The 17,027-nt window shown below is 39.6% G+C and overlaps 1 protein-coding gene across 1 annotated transcript in view; it reads left to right on the forward strand.

Annotated features, from left to right (window-relative positions):
* The first annotated feature begins 3,048 nt into the window (after nt 1–3,048).
* Nucleotides 3,049–17,027, forward strand: part of LOC148339765 (cadherin-4-like) — a 217,385-nt gene continuing 203,406 nt past the window's right edge. The window contains exons 1-2 of the mRNA XM_088290445.1: nt 3,049–3,170; nt 5,328–5,471. The gene's annotated coding sequence lies outside the window, so the exon portion shown is untranslated. The remainder of the gene's footprint in view (nt 3,171–5,327; nt 5,472–17,027) is intronic.

Genomic DNA, 17,027 nt, shown 5'->3' on the forward strand with positions numbered 1-17,027 from the left:
CACATAACGGCTCATGTTTTATTCATAGATCACATTAAGACTAACACAAGGAGCTATTAGTGGCACATTGTATGCACATGTTAACATATGTCCTTGTTATAACCTTGTAATGAAATCATATCCAGGTGCATTAAGTCCTTAGTGGACCAAAAATGCTCATTTCCTGCCTTACATTTTTATTTTGAGAGTCCATCTGCGTTATTAAAAAAAAAAAAAAAAGTACTTCCTCATATGGTTTCATCTTTAAGGTCCCTTTTCATAAAAAGTCCTCTTTCATCTGATTGGCCTGTTCTTGGAAGCTTGCCGAGGGTTAGTTTCCGTGCACTGTGAAGACAAGATGCGCTAAAACCTGATGAGAGCAGAAGCTGTCATCAGCTTGACAGGTTGGAAACGGCACGTTGAGGGCAAGCTGATGGATTTATTTTATAAATGTTACGCACATGACAGATCTAACCTAGACCTTGATTATTAATGCCGGAAACACACGTTGAATAAAAATAAATAAATAAATAAGAAAAGAGATAAATAATGAAATAAATTAATAATAAAATAAATAAATAAATAAAATAGCTGAGCGCATATTGTTTTTTATGCTTTCTGAACTGCATCCAATATCGTCTATGGACCCAAGATGATTTGTACATCGATAATGAAAAAAACTGACCGGGCTCGCTCCTCATACAACTTGATATAAGAGGTCAAACTAGTTGTCATGGCCGCCTCCTCATGGCAGCTCAGAGTGAAGGATTGTCCTCATCTGCTATTAACTCTCTAAGTGACCTAAGCTAAGTCCCTGAGGTGAGCTGCCTTGCTCCGATGTGTCTTCCACATCAATGTTCCATAACAGAAGTCACAGACACCCACTGGGTTAAACAACGCCTCGCAACAGTGTCACTGACCTGCGTTCAGTTGTGGTTTCAGCTTCCAGGAAGGTTTGGTGAGAGTACAAGCGCAACAAAAAGACACGGCCGTTAAACAAGCAACCCGGTTGAACGCTATTGAATCATCGCGCAATGTGCGAGGTCTGGAACATAGTTTTTATTAGAGGACCAACCTCCAGCGACACTTTTTTTGCTGTAATTTCCATATTTTAATTGCACACGGAAGAAAAAGCTGTCACGTGATATCACTTAGGTTTTCAAAAGAAATGTTATGTTTCCTGTTATGAAATGAGAAACTGTTATTATATGTATGAGTCATTTTCATAAAATTTGATACATAGCGTACAGAATTTCCTTTTGCGAATCAATTAATATTACTGATATAAGCAGTTGAATAATTCTTACTTAAAAAAATTTAATAATTGTTTTGAAGACAAAAAAATCTTGCAGAGTAGTATTTTACTTCTAATGGTAAATTATTTACCGTAATGTGTCCCGAATTAAGTTTAATGATTAACAACATTTTCTGAAGATGCTAATTCCATTTTTCATTTGTACTTTTCACCAAGAGAACCAACCAAAATGCATCTTAGTGTCTTAACAGGTCCTTTTTTTTGCGTTTTTCTGCCAAACCAATTCAAGTTATTTCATATTGCACGTGTGTGCATGTATATATTCATGTCCGTGCACGTGTGTGTATCAAAAAGAACTTTACCAGTGTCCGCAAAAGGTGGACGGGAGGCTCATGGGCCAAGGAAGAAGCCATTAACCATGTCGGAGTAGAGATGTCGTTCATGGATTTTTTTTTTTCCTTAGGTCACTGTGGCATGAAAGGAACGGCGTCTGAATTAAAATATCACCTACACTTCCATTCATGTTCTTATTTCCTTGTCTATTAACCTAGAAATAGCCTGGCAAATAACCCAAGCCATTTTTTCACTCTTATTACGAGATTGCCCTTGGTGGTTTGTCAGTGCACCAACCACGGGTGCAGATGGTACTGGGGAGCGTTTTATAAAGGTTCCGTTTCATAAAGACCACAGTACTTAGTAATAAATAGGCGTATGCTCAACTGAAAGCCAGAATGAAAAATAGTGAATACTTATGTAACAGGTGTCTGTGCAGTGAAAAAAAAAACAATCCGAGCATTTTCTCCAAAACAAATGTAAGGCTGTAATCATATCCTATTGCCTGTCGACAGAATTTGACAGTTCAATATTATGTAATCTTAATTAGTTAGTCACAATAATAAAAGAATTAGACTCTTCACAGGCAGAAAGAACACATGACATTTGCTTTAAAATAAATCACGCAAAATGTATGAGAAATAAAATTCCATTCATTTTACTTGGTCATTCGTTTATGTGTATTTACATAATTATTTATGTTTATGTCAATGTGTTGTTCCCGCTTGTGTCCCATACACAATAAAACAATTAGAACAAGGTGAATTATAGGTACGACGTCCGACATGTACCGAAACTGCCGTTTTGTTTACTTGGTAACTTGTTGCACCACTTCCTGATGAGCAAACTCAAAAACTCTGATGTGTATCTGTACCTACACAGTAATAAAGCAGGTTTGTGGCATTATTATTTTCCCTAAAGCAGATGTACCACCCAGCCATCAATGCTGCTACTTCCCACTGCATATGTGCTCCAGAAAACAAAGGGATACTAAGTACATAATAATATTCACATAGATTAAGGTGGAAAATAGTGAATTTTTATGTCTGTGTTGGAATTATTAATTATCATGACTTACCAGCGCCAGTCTAAACGCATGTCACGTCATTGGAACTGTTTTGAAAATGAATAAATAAATAAATACATAAATAAATAAAACTATGCTGTTGCCTGACTAACTAAAAACGACAGCCGCTGTAATAAATGGCTCTCTGCTACTTCTATGGTCACGCACAGCCGCGTCATATTTAACTGCTACTGGCCAGGGGAAACTTCAGTTACGTTCCTTTCTCTCATCAACAGCAAAAACTTCACACATGCGCAGCAAACAGTTAGACGGATTAAAACTGTGGAGGCCCTGGATGCCAATGTGGATGGAGCTGCTGTGGTCCAGTTTGTATGTAGATCTGTTTTTTCTTTTTCCCCTTTCAGTCATTGGGATAGATGGGTGGAGTCTCCAGCACACACCTGCGGGTCATCGTCATTAGTTAGGTTCGTGTAATGTAGCCAGAGGAGCTAGTTGCCTGAATATTGTTTCCCTTTCCCATTTGCCAGCTTGTATTGTACTTCGCTACATTCCAGTTCTCGTGTCTAATTTATCCATGTGAGTAGTTCCCAGCTCTCGTTCTGCATGGTTCTTTGCTATCTTTGTGTATCTTAGTTCTTGTCTTGTCTTAGTAAATGTTCCCCGAGCAGCTTTTGGTGTTCCTAGAATTCAATTTGTGTTTTATTTATAAATTTTTTATTGTAGTTAATTTGTTAGTCCTGTTTTCGGCGGCGACCTCTTCTCATGCTTCGCCCAATCACTTTAGTTAATGTGCATTCTGTGGATTATTTCGTTAAGTGTAGTTTTTTTTTTCTCTTTTCCTTTGTTAAATAAATTTCTATTTTGATTGACGTCTGCCTCTGCCATTGTTTGCTGGGTCCATAGTTTTGCATACACAATCATAACAGGAGGCGTTGTATTCTCCTCTTCCACCTCTGGACAATTTCATACACATTGAGGCCATCGATGGAACAGGACTGTGACAGTTTGGTCTCAAGACAGGGGAGGCTCTTTGACACTTTTAAAATGTTGACAGGGTGGTCATGTCATTTTGAAAAATGCTTTTTTTATTTATTTATTTATTTTTGTATCATTGGTTTTGATTTTATTTCCCTATTTCACATTCACACTTTGTGTGCTCAACTTTGTTTCAGCTGCAGTTGTTTTTCTCGTGCTCTATAAATACAGTTGAGTAATGGGGCCTCACACAACTTGGAGGCGGTCCGTAGTGCAACTGTGAGCATAAGCAAAGTGTAGCATCACTGTCAGTGGTCTAAAATTGCCCGACCAAATGTATTATTCATAGGAATACAATATGTGTAAACACTTTCTTATATTTACTGTTCTTCCTGAGCAGAGCGGGAACCAAAGGGCGCCGGCAGAATTTCAACTCAATTCCTGACTATTACGTTTTTAGTCAAAGGGTAGAGAAGAGTCTGTCAAAATGGCAATAACACTCAAATTAAATCTACCAGGTCTGGCAAGACAATGGTGGAATCTTTTAACACCCCCACCTATCAATGAAAACATATGCTTATGAATCATATGCTTTGTCAGTCATAAATTGAAGCTCAAGTAGAGGAGCAAACACTGATGTCTTTATGCATGTATTTTTACTTTTTGCTCAATTACATGCATGTGATAATCATTCACTTCTCCGGAGTTACCCAGCATGCATTACTCCATGTTCTAAATTAAATGATGACCGAGTAGGGGAAGATCACCTTTTATAGCCTCTAAATCCCTTTCTCCATAATTACCTCATGTTTAATTTAATCACGAATATTTACAGGCCTTAATGCATCTTGATTGCTGAAGGCTCTCTAAGAAGTAGAGCTGACCGAGTCAAAAACAAAGAGGGGCTGCAGGAAAGTATTGAACAACCTGATACTGATTTATAATTGCTTCAATGTCGAGATATGGTACAGTTGTCAACTGCGTTAGTGCCATAACACAAATTTACTGGCGGGTGACACATTACAAGCAAATTACACATTTTCACTACAATGCAGAGATGAATCAAACAGAAATTTAAAAAAAAAATCATTTGAATTGAAAGCTCCTCCTAGATACAGAAAACGGAGACATAAAACTGCAAAACACCAAGTGATCATAATGTTTCTTGTTCCAACAACCCTGAATAAATACGGAATGGATGAAAATATTTGTAGCAATGCTGAGTCAGAGCTATAAAAAATTGTTTTTGGTGTTGTCGTTTAGAAGCTCCAAGAAAGCTTTATATGAGTGGATACGCCGAAGGAATAAAGCACTTTTACTTTCAGGCTCTTGTGAAATCACATGTGACAAAATAATTGCGTGTGTGTGGAGTGTTTTTGGCAGACATGTGCCTCACGTACATCGAAAATAACTGATCCGGCAGACAAAATGACATAACGTGAATTAAAATGAGTTCAATTTGTGTTGTTGCCAGTATGCTTTTTAATTACTAAAAGCTAACATAGTGATAGTAAGTCAGGAGTTATTTTCTTTAAGAAAAAGCTCAGTCTTTATTTATTTATTTTGATACAGAATTGCTAGAATATGTTAAATAAATGTAACATTATGGTCATAATTTTACTGTCAATGTAGAACGGAAGAGAAATCATGTTCCCACCGCGTAAAGCCAAATCTCTTTACACTCAGCAGTGTTTCTGTTAATTTCTCCATTAACATGGTATGGAACAAGATGTATATTAACTTGCTTTTCGATTACAGGTTCCGGAAAGGCCTGGCCTCTGTTGCTTCTTCATTATAATAGCCACCAATCAAATGGGACAAGACTGAGGTGGAACCAACTGAACTGCGCGAACCTCCACTATATACGCATACACAGGATTTTTACATAAGATTCCACAAGTGGTGAGTCATGGCCGCTGGTTTTGCATTATGAGTCAATGTTGCAAATTACAGTCCATGAAATGCGCAGATGTTCTCACACAAAGGAAAAATCCATTTCTGAGTTTAAATAAAATAAAAAAAGTATATAACATGCACCGATATTGTCTTTTACAACACCATTTAAACATATTTACAAGCTTTATGTACCTGTGGATGATGACTGAAAATATCTTACGAGCCGTGTGCAAATCGTGAAAATTGAATGAGAATGAAAGCGTGCTTCGTCTTTCAATATATCCCCAATTTTGTCTTGATTGTTTCATCTTTCTGCAACAAGAAATCTGTGCCATTACAAGAACAGTCCGTACTTACTTCGATTGGGTACGTTCGTGGAGAAGAAGAATGATAAGACCATAATAAGCCCTAGTGAATTAGCCTGCTAATGATGATCAAGTCAACCTCTGAAAGTTAGCATCTCTCCCGCGGCGGCGTCATGCACGGTACCTTTTTTTGGGGGGGTGGAAAACGTGTCGAAGGTCAACCATTTTTATGAATAGGGCCGGTGGGTCGAGGTCGGAAGGGTACCGAGATCACGGCCGTAGGGTGGGGGACTGACCGGCAAAAAAGGGTCAAGCGCCCAGATCTGCAAACAATGAAAAGGGCTCACTCAATTTATCTGAATGGACCTAGCATGGCATTCACATTTCACTTAAGTCATCCACAAGTACATATTAATTTGTAAATATGGTTAAGTGCTGTTGATAAACACTACCTATGTACTGTATGCGTATATTGCATTTTTATGACATGGCGGTGGCCGACTGTCTTGTTCACTTAAAATTTAGAAATTGGAGTGCGCTGTAGAGTTTCTTGAGGGATCGTTTAAAAAAAATAAAAAATAAATGCCCTCAGGGGTCTGCCAATCAGATAACAGTTATATCATAGCCCTGCTCGGCCTGGTTTTTAAAACCAGTTTGGAAGAGGTACTTAAAAAGTGCAATGGACAGCCAAACACACTGGTCTGAACCAGTTTCGGTTTAGAACAAAAAGAGAGAAGAGCCTATCGTGTTTACCCAAAACAGCCATGTGATTTACTTTTACCTAATATATCTCAATTTCCATTTTACATCTCTCTTGAAACCAATGAGAGATGAAACACATTTGTTTGATTTTGTTCTTTTAGCTGCTTGTGTCCAGGACTCAATTCATTTCTTGTTTCATTCATGTGCAATATGCTCAAGGATGCATCACATCTCATTAGGAGGTGTTCTTTATCAAAAACATTTGAAGCGCAATCTGAAAAGAAGTGCAAATGAAGCACCTGTTCATATTCAACGCTAAATCATGCTTGTGTAAAGCACAACACTTACATCAGTGGTTGTTTTTCCAAACTTGAGAGTGGTCCTCTTTTATTGATAATTGTCTGCTACACGGAACGTTGCCATCGAGAAATTTCAAGAAATTGCAACGAGCAATTGTGTTGGCTCAACCGACTCGACTCGGAAATCAAAAAGCGCCAGTGTGCCGTTTTGCATCCCACAAAGGAGAGGCTCTTGAACTGCTGAGAATTACTATTCAAGGTCCCTGCATCAGTCTAGCGCAAATAGAAATGTATGATTTAAACTTATATTCAGCGTATTGGCGGAGTAAACACATTTCTCTTAAACGACCGACTGTTGCCTTATGTGAGAAACAGTAAGAGGAACGCTCTTGGGAAAAGGTGTTCAAACTTCTGCGATGTTCTTGTGCACGGTGCAGTGCAGGCGAATGATCCCAAGTTTATTTGAAGGGTTTGCTAACGAAAAATAATAATTTGTCATCGGATTGTTAGTTGAATTGCTGAATGCATGGGGAAAAAAAATAATAAACCAGGATGATGATCACATTCTATCTGAAGTTATGTGAGGAAAACAATTGAATGCATTATGGCCTGCTGCGACTGTTTCCATCTACAAGCCGCGTTCCACGCCGCTCAAGCAGGCACTTTGTCTTCATGCCCACTTGGCCACATCTAATCTGGAAAATGAGTTAACTGCTTCGTCCAGATGAAAGAAGCGCAGGTCAAGTGGCGGATCTACATTTTCACGTTTGGAATTAGATGGCAGCATTCCAGTCGGAGGCAATTTAACTACCGAACGTGTCGAATGACCAGAGGCTTAGTGTGAACCCCACAAGTCTGCTTTATTAAAAGGGGAACGGGGACTTGTTCGCTGGGAATAGTTTAAGAATTTAGTATGGCCTTAAACTAATCTATTTCAAGCACCCTCGGTATTTATATCGAGCAAATGCTCAGACAAGTGAACGGAATAATTTACTCACTACTGTTGCTCGGTGTCGGAGAATCCCCAGAACTAAACGGATACTGCTAAAGAAATGAAGAGCCGGTTGGCAAATCACTAAATAAAAGAAATGATTCGAAACAGCTCAAAACACAAGAGCTATAATTTGTTTGTTTTGTATTTGTATTTAGTTTATTTCACGTCTTGTGTGTTTGCTTATTAAAGCTGTGGGCCATCTATCTAACGATGCTGACTTTTGTCTCAGACATTTGTTTTCGCACAGGGCAGTTTGGGCGAGAAAGATTGTAAAAAGATGTCGAAGTCAGAGAAAAAAATAGGGGGGGGGGGATAAAGCAATGGAAAGGGAAACGTACGGCTTTGGATCTTTAACAGCCATATCCCTCCATCTCTGATCAAAGCATCCTATCACCCTTCAGGACATCTCAGCTGAGTGCCTCCCATAGCTGCTAAAAATTCATCCTGCCAAGGAATAATTTTAACACCTCTCCTTTCGTGCTCCTCAGATATTTGTCCATCCATCACCAGCAGCTCACACATCACTACATTGCACATGAAAACACCTGCATGTTGACTAGAGCTGCTCCTCCAATTGCACATACTTCTACTTAAAAAAAAAAAACAAAAAAAAAAAACGATTCACCATGATTTTATTGTTGGAATATTCCAAAGGAGAATGAAGGGCTTCACTTGCTTGACATGTACAAAAGAGTCTTTGTTTGGGGGGGTGATAAAAAAATTGTTGAAATGTGTAATTGTTTACTTTAAATAATACTGTATTTTCCGGACTATAAGCCGCTACTTTTTTCCTAGATTTTGAACCGTTCGGCTAATACAACGGTGCAGCTTTTCTGTGGATTTTTCTTTCACCAGTAGGGGCGCTCTATAGTTCAGGAAATACGCCAAATAAGTCTTGATTTAATTTTTTTTTTCTCTTGGGTCTGTTCTGTTTTAATTAGCAAAGTTGTTGGCGTGTTAAAAGGCACTGTTTTATGTGCATTCGCAGTACAAAATTGTTCTGGACATGCAGTAAATATTTTTTTTCAGCATAGAAAACTGCGACTTATAGCCTGGTGTGGCTTGTATATTGTTTTTTTTTTTGGTGTTGTTTTTGCCCCCCAAAAAAGAGTTGCTGTAGCTTATACACAGGTGCGCCTTATAGTCCGTAAAAATACGGTAACTTGAGACCTTATACAATTTATATTGTTTAAATGCACACACAAACAGATGGCAAGAAATGCGCTAATGAGACCTACATTTTATTACATCAACATATTTTGTTGCTTTTGATCACACTGGCGTTTAATAGAGACCATAAAATTTCACAGTAGTTCCACCGGCTTGGCGCAGGAGCCCACACTGAATGACGGTCGGGCTCAATCACACAGGTGAGCAAAGTGAAGGCCTAGTGGAGATGAGGGCAGATTGGCACACCCTGAAATGAGAAATACTTCAGTTTGCCTCTTTGTCACATAGCTGGGTTAGGCAGAAGCGCTACAGTTCCCGCAGGGTCAGCGTGCAAAGGCATCCTGCCGCCTGTAGCGTTCACCTTGACACTGTCAGTGAGAGTGCGGGTTAGAACGTCGGGCGGGTGAGGTCAGTCTGCGCCAGCATGTGCACGTGCAGGGGGGGGGGGTTTATGTCGGAGGTTGTTAGCCTCCATACAGCAGAGCAGCAGATCCGAGTCGGAACGCTGTCTCCAAAGCTACAGGTCGTCAGGTGAAAGTAGTTCTCCCACAGCTTGAGATGAGTGATGTGCTTTGCCCGCTGCTATCAAATCATCTCATCTACCAAACAGCCAAATTTAAAGAGGCGAGCCAAGAACTGGAGGTCAGCTACATAGTGCTGCCGAACTCGGTTCGGACGCCAGAGTTCAGCGCGCACGTTCATGTGAAAAATATTTCCACTCCAATTCAGGTGGCGGTAATGTGCCTAAAACAGTTTGCCAGCTCACAGAAAACAAACAAACAAACAAACAACAAAAAACACAAGAAGAATAATTTGCATCACGGGAAGTTCAAATAACAGGAGAAGGCTAAATAAGCTGTTTAAGAATATTTTTGGTTCTGTGCAGAATACAAATCTGATAGCACGTGACTGGCGGATCGAGCTAGTACGGTGTGACATGAAAAGACGACACGGAAACATTGCCGAACATTTTATTGCATATTAGACAATATCATCCAGATGTGTCGATCACACTGCAGGTAAGCCAGAGAAAACGTTTCCCCGCTGTTTTTAAGAAGCTTCTATATTTGAAAGCAGACAGGGCAATAGATATTACCCAAGCTATTGGCATATACATTATCAACAGCTTTCCACCTAGCCAGGCTTCAAATATTTATTACAAGCGCTCAAGCCTCGTACACTGAATAAAAAAAGTCAGTTGAATTTACGTTAAAAAAGAATGGACGTTGGTTGCATGCTAAAAAATCACATTTCACCAACATGACTATGATTTCATTTTTTCACAATGTTCATGTTGGTGAAACGTGATTTTAACGCATGCAAACAATATTCATATTTTATTTTTTTTTCAATATAAATCCAACAGAATCGTTTAGCTTCTTGGCGGTTGCTGCCATTCACAGGACGGACATTTGTTGTTGAGGCTGTATCGAATGTTGCACAAACAACAGATGATCGGATTTCCCGGGCCACGGAAAGCTATCACTGAAAATGATTGTGGCTAAAACAATGTTTTGAAATGCTTGAGTTCCATTACGTTGTGATGTGCACAATTGAAATAAGAAGCTGTCTACAGTGTATGACAAAACTGAGGTCGGTACCGAACTATGACTTCAGTGAACCGATACACACCTAGTACGGTTGGTTTAACATTTCCAAATACATGACACGTCACACAAAAAAAATCTTTTTAGATGAGCACACGTGCGGGATTTGAGTGACTCATGTCAAGAGATGAATGCATGGGAACGATACAATGCCACCTTGTGCACATTTTAACAGTTATTCAAGGAGTCACTCACGCTCATTGTTTGGCTGAGCGCTTTGCTGCTGTATATCGGATGTCTGAATATCCCCATGTACCATTCCGCTGCTGCTCTCCAGCTGTATTCCTTTCAAAAGTGTCTCCATCCAAAGATGAGAACAATGGTGTACCTCATTGCTCCAAGGTCTGAATTTCCCTGATCTTTCCCTCGGCCATTGTGAAACGACTCTCAGCAAGTCTTGAATCTGTCATCACACTGCGAGTGCCTTGTCTCCTGGGTCAAAAATGACCCAAAGAACAGGATGCTGGGACCAAGACCAGGAAAAACCCAGTGGCTGCATAAGCAGGAAGCGTTTACGCGCTCACCGTGAGAATGAACATTTCCAAAATCATTACCTACAATTTTTGATTGAAACATGGACAGTCTTTATGCGACACACAAATTGGGAAGCGTTATGGATTTTCCTCACCCAAAAAAAAAAAAAGAGACAATAATAGGCAAAGAGTGAAGTGGAGAGAGGAATGAGGAAAAAGTCAAAACTCTAAACAGTGTCCAAATCGCTGCGGAGAGCTAGAGAGGCTTACCAATTTCAGTGCATGGGGCATGCCTGGCATCTTGATGGCTAATGGAAGCATCATTATCCAGCGAGCAAGGATGACAAGGCCCCTCAGAATATGCTTACTGAAGACTTCGGGCCAACCTGTCTCTCTGACTCTCGTTTACTACCATTAGACGGAGGCTGCCTGCCTATTTACTACTCCCTGGGCTGGAGTTTATTTGGCTATTTTGAATCGAGTAATATGAGATGACATAATGAACAACTCCACACACAGTTACAGTGACAAGTCAGAATGGGAGTCTGGCAGATAGATGCTGTTTAGGAGATAGCAGGCGCTCCGATTGCATGCCACTCTGACAAGCTCTGCTCTGACAGAATTTGATAACTGAACTCCCTCCTCTACTTTTTTTTTTTTTTTTGCGGCACACTTTGGCTTTCAAATAGGGATTTATGCGTGATATTTTCTTGCTTAGACAAAGATGTATGTGTCACGGATGCGATTGAGAAAAATACTGTGACATTTACTCACTGTCAAATTGAGTCCAATATGTCGGTGTGAGTGCCCCATAATGAATGGAATGAATATTATAAATGTTTTGAAAGTAACTTTGCCTGAAATCCTGAAACTAACCTTAAAGGTGGCATATCATGGAAGTCTAATTCTTTTTATTTGCTTGTATACAAATAGTTTTGCCCACAAATAGTTTTGCCCACCCATGTTGTTGAAACTTTTGGCTTTACCCGTCAGGGATGGCCACAGTGAGACACTCGGATGATTTGTTTGGCACATTTCTATGCAGGATGCTCGTCCTGTGGCAACCTATCAATTTTTTCAAAAGGATTTTTGACATATCGTGACAGGATATCGGTGCACTGGTGCTACAACAGTGGAAAAATGCCTTAAAATGGAAATTTCCTTGTGAAACTGTTGTAAGTCGCTTATGTCAGATGTGATGCATCACATACATGGAAACTTGATGATGTAGTGCCGCCCTCGATGAGACTTGACAACCCGCTCAACTTCGCTGTCATACGTTCGGCAGGGATGCAATAAACTCTGATTGTGACGATTGCTTCACTTTGTAGCGTATCCCTTAAGTGAGGAGGTCTATTGGACTTCCTTTCGAAATAGTTGATTTAATTCACCTTAGTAAAAAGATTCCATTCAAGTCATTTATATTTTTCATTCGAGAATTAAACAGCATAACAAAATTCAACGGAAACGGCACACAAAAAAGAGACCGTAAAAGTACAATTCATTGCCACTATCAACTTTTGATTTTACCAGTGTATCTGCATGTTTATTAACTGTAATAATGTTACAAAAAATTCTAGAGTAACTCCTTTTATTACTTGGTGACTGCCAAATGTGATATTACGCTGGTTTTGTAACACGTTACCTCCAACATCTAACAAAGACAATTATGGATCTCTTCTCTCTTGTCATAACCAAATTAATCCGTTCTGATGTTGACTTTACACTCAAGGAAATTAATAACAGCTCTGGTGGAGTCTCCAGGAGGGAGAAGAGGAGACCAGATTCGAAAAGGGGGTTGGGGGTGGGGTGGGCGTAGTGTTTAAATCATACCATAGTCGCATTTATCTGCTGTTTGACACAGTGGAAATATTGTCAGAAGACCTTACTCAGTGACAGTGATACACATGCCAAACTGCCAACCAGCTTCAAGATACTGCCAGGCACAGCGCCAGGGTTTTTTCTATCCCCGAGCTAAAGGGGGCTTGTCCAATATGTGGGGGGGGGGGAGCTTGAAAATTTCATCACTTCACTTACTTGAGGTGGTTCTCATTTTTTTTCAATAAAAGTAGGATATACACGCCATGAGTATGTTTGGTATAATCATAGTTTGAACTCAGTTTGGCCAAAGAATGTTCAACAAAATAGTTAAGCCCAGTGCTTCTAGTGTGGTGCCCCCCCCCACCACCGGGGGAATATTGTTTTGCATCACAATTTACTGAGAAATTATTGATAGTAAAATAAATAAGATGGCATACATCGTGCCACAACGAAAAAGTGCCACTTCAGTTGTCCATCACATCAATTTAGTCCTCATACCATTTACAACTTAAGTAGCAATCCTGCTGTTCTACAATTGTAGCGCCAAAAAAGAGGCATCCTTGACTTGCCAAGAGGTGGATTAAATCACAGGGCCAGTGTAAACCTGTGTCAGTGTTAGCAGTGCTGCTAGTGGCGTCTGGAGAGTAGCTAGCAATGTTGGACTTCTCTTGTGCTCCTTCGGGAGTCCGACTTGGGTCATTTCTTCAATTGACTTCTTCTTTGCCTCTCTCGGCACATAAATTTGAGGGGGAATTCAAAAATCCTTTCCGACAGAGTGCACCCCAGTCGGAGCACCGGATATACGCTTTTGGTGAGTTTGACCAACATTCTGAGATTCCGAATAGTTAGAGCGAACAAGTGCATGCATGTAGAGTATTTCCCAACATGCCCTTTGTATAACCCAGTGCTTCTCAGTTATTTTCTGTTACACCCCCCCTTGCATGATGAAAACAATTTGCGCCCCCACCTCGCCACCCACTCTTCACTGCAATTATAAATAATAGCATTTTCGTTGCAAAACAAACCTACACTGTAGAGTTAATATTCGCTGCGCACAATGGGCAAGGAGAGCGCCACTGCCAACTACTGGAGTGGATGTGCAATTACACTTTATTTCTAGTAAGGCAGTAAAAAATGCATATTCCCCAGGGTCACATGCGCCCCCCCCCAGCATCTCACCGTGCCCCCCCAGGGGGGTCAGCACCACTATTTGTGAAAAACTGGTTTAACCTTTCGCTCAAGTAACTTTAATACTCGCCCCTCCCCTCTCTGCTCTCACAAACAAACACTGAGTACAAACAATTCTTTACTTGGGATACACTGAGTTTGAGCCAAATGCACCAGACCCGTCGAGCTTACTTAAATATCGATATCCATTCACATGGCCACTTATTTAATACATCTCATAAGTCATTTTATTAGCGGTAAAGTGCAAAAAGCCATGGAGGAGATGTCATTAACCAATTAATGTATCCAGAATGAGTGCTCATGTTAATATCAGATATAAATGGGGCCATAAATTATAATGATTTGTTGACCCATCCGTCTTGTCCTCCTTCTTTCAGAGACTTTGTTACTCTGCAGCAAGCTCACCTAATTTCTTCCATTTACTCCTGTCATAATTAATGGTTTTATCAATCGCGCGCTTACTGACCGGCTCGTTTTTCTTGCGTGGATAAATTTCTGAAAAGGCCAGAAAGACACAAGGCGGTTTTTATAAAGTGTTTGGACAAACAAACACCCTGTCAAATGGAGGATTGGGAACTGCAACACAGGTGCGGTGCAGTTGCAAAAAAACACATGCAGACACACGCACACACATTAATTTTAGTTGTAATATTTCGAGGGCACAAATGAAATGTGTTCGGCAAAGACAATCAATTCAAATTTTCATTATCATGTTTGAGCGGTTCAGATGACGAATGGATGGATGTTATTTCACAAGGTTTCATTTGGTGATAATGGGGTGTGCTGTTTTCTCGTCAACGGTATTGTCAGTATGATGATCCCCAACCTTTTTGTGACACACACGAGTCAACTTTTGATGGACTAACCATGAAATGCTTTTGTTAGCGGACTTGTTTCTTTTCAATGAGCCAGTCTCATTTTGAAGTCACATTTTCTTGATTTCCAAAAACTCCCAAAGCTTGTCTTCGCTGGACTCTTTACAACAGTGATGGCCAACCTTTTTTTCCGGCCGTGGACTGGTTCATACAAGTCCATAACTTTTGAGAATCGTGGGCAGGGATCGTGGAGTGCTCATATTGTGCAGAGCGGGCTCTCTACGTGGTCATTTAAAAAATATTTTTTTTTTACTAATTTTGCTAGCTGGGTTTAATATTAGTGCAATGCGGCCGAGACCATTAGCATCTTTATAGACAAGTTTTTTTTATTTAATTATTATTATTTTTTTTTATCTTTCATTTGTGCGGCCTGGTCCAAAGTGGCCTCCCGCCAGTTGGGGTCCATTGCTTTACAGAACTCAATGACATGGCATCAATTTCACAATTGTCTCTGTATCATAATAGCTGCACTATTGCTCACTTAGTTTTGCCCTTGACTCTCCGCTATTGGTCGGTAACACCGTGCTAATGGTCTCCTGAAACAGCTTAACGACTCTCTTCACCCATGTGTTACATCCTAAATGTTCTTTTTCTTATAGTTGTATTGGCTCCAGCCATTAGACAAATTCCTTGCATGTTTTTCCATACCTGGCTAATAAAGCTGACTGATTCTGATTCTGATTCCAATTCCATGTGCCCGGTCTCCATGAGCAAGAGCAGTTTTAATGGCTTCATTGACTCATTTGCAAGTCTCTCATGACATATTATGAGCGGGATTTAGTGCATGTGAATTAACTAGCAAACAAACCTGTAGCTTATAAGGAAGACTGACAATGTTGTCTCTTAAATGCAACCATTTCTTTCTCTGAAATTGTAGTTGTATTTTTCGCTCATTATTTTGCCTGTTCACCTTTTAGAAGCTCTCCAAACATTTTTTTTTTCCATTAATGCTAACTGGTGGACTTACTCAAAATGTAATCCATTTCCACTGCACACTGTTAAGAGGAGTAAAAAAAAGTGCTTCGTGAAGCTTCATGTTCCCAAAAATTAGTAGATGCATCCAATTTTAAAATAAGTCTTCTTTCAGACTCTAATGATCAATAAAATATTTGTTGGTCCGTCTTGTGGGAAAAAAACACAACCAAAAAAACCCTAAAAACTGGTAACCGGTTTATGATAGTTGAAAACATATAGACAAAGTCATTTTACTGACACCAGTCTGAGCCTATTTTTCTTAACGCCATCAGAAAATCAACATACTTTTCTTCACTTTTAAAAAAGTGAAAATGTTGACCCTTTGGAGGTAGATTGTTCTGTACTTTGAGAAACGAGCAAGGTAAAATCCATGTAGGATGTTCTTTTTAAAATATGTGACAGTCTGCTGGCTGTCAATGACAAAATGGACTACTTGGAAGGACAGACCAGACCACAGAACAGCTTGGTCTTTGATTGAATTCCAGAGAGAGACTTTTGGACTGAGACAGAGGAAAAAGTTATAAAAGTGATAAAGCTCACCGCACAGGGAAACCTGGAGCAGACAGACAAAGCAGACCGAGGCCGGTGGTCATGAAGTTACAAAGATTCAAGGACGAATCAGTCAATGTAAAAAAAAAAAAAAAAAGTGAGGGGTAGAATTTTCATACACGAAGATTACGCTGATGCTCTTAAAAGGAAAAGGAAAGAAAGTATCCACAAAAAGTATGAAAAAAAACACAGAACTTGACATGGGTCCGGCAAAATACTTCTTAACTTAAAAAATAGATGTAATTATTATGACAAATATAAGAACACCATCAACTCTGGACACAAAATATCAATTATGCGTTTTTACAGCAGAAGCTTATTTGTCAATTTCCAAAACATTAAAATCAATCAATTTACAGAACCATTGCTATATCGGCAATGTAAATCATTTTTGAATGAGGAATGAACTTTGGGATGAACGGATATGAAATGGTCTGTGTCATAAAACAACACAAGTATTTACCCGTACAGTCTATAGCCTTATTTATCCCAGAATTAGCAGACCCTGCAGGATTAGTTGTCATTGTGCAACTGTAATTGACAACATAATCACAAACGTCATTGATAATAACATGCTAAGTGAAATATTAATAAACAACATCAG

The sequence above is a fragment of the Idiotropiscis lumnitzeri genome, chromosome 3 (genome assembly GCF_059441095.1).
Source record: "Idiotropiscis lumnitzeri isolate Australia: NSW breed Sydney's pygmy pipehorse chromosome 3, RoL_Ilum_1.0, whole genome shotgun sequence".
NCBI classification, from domain to species: domain Eukaryota; kingdom Metazoa; phylum Chordata; class Actinopteri; order Syngnathiformes; family Syngnathidae; genus Idiotropiscis; species Idiotropiscis lumnitzeri.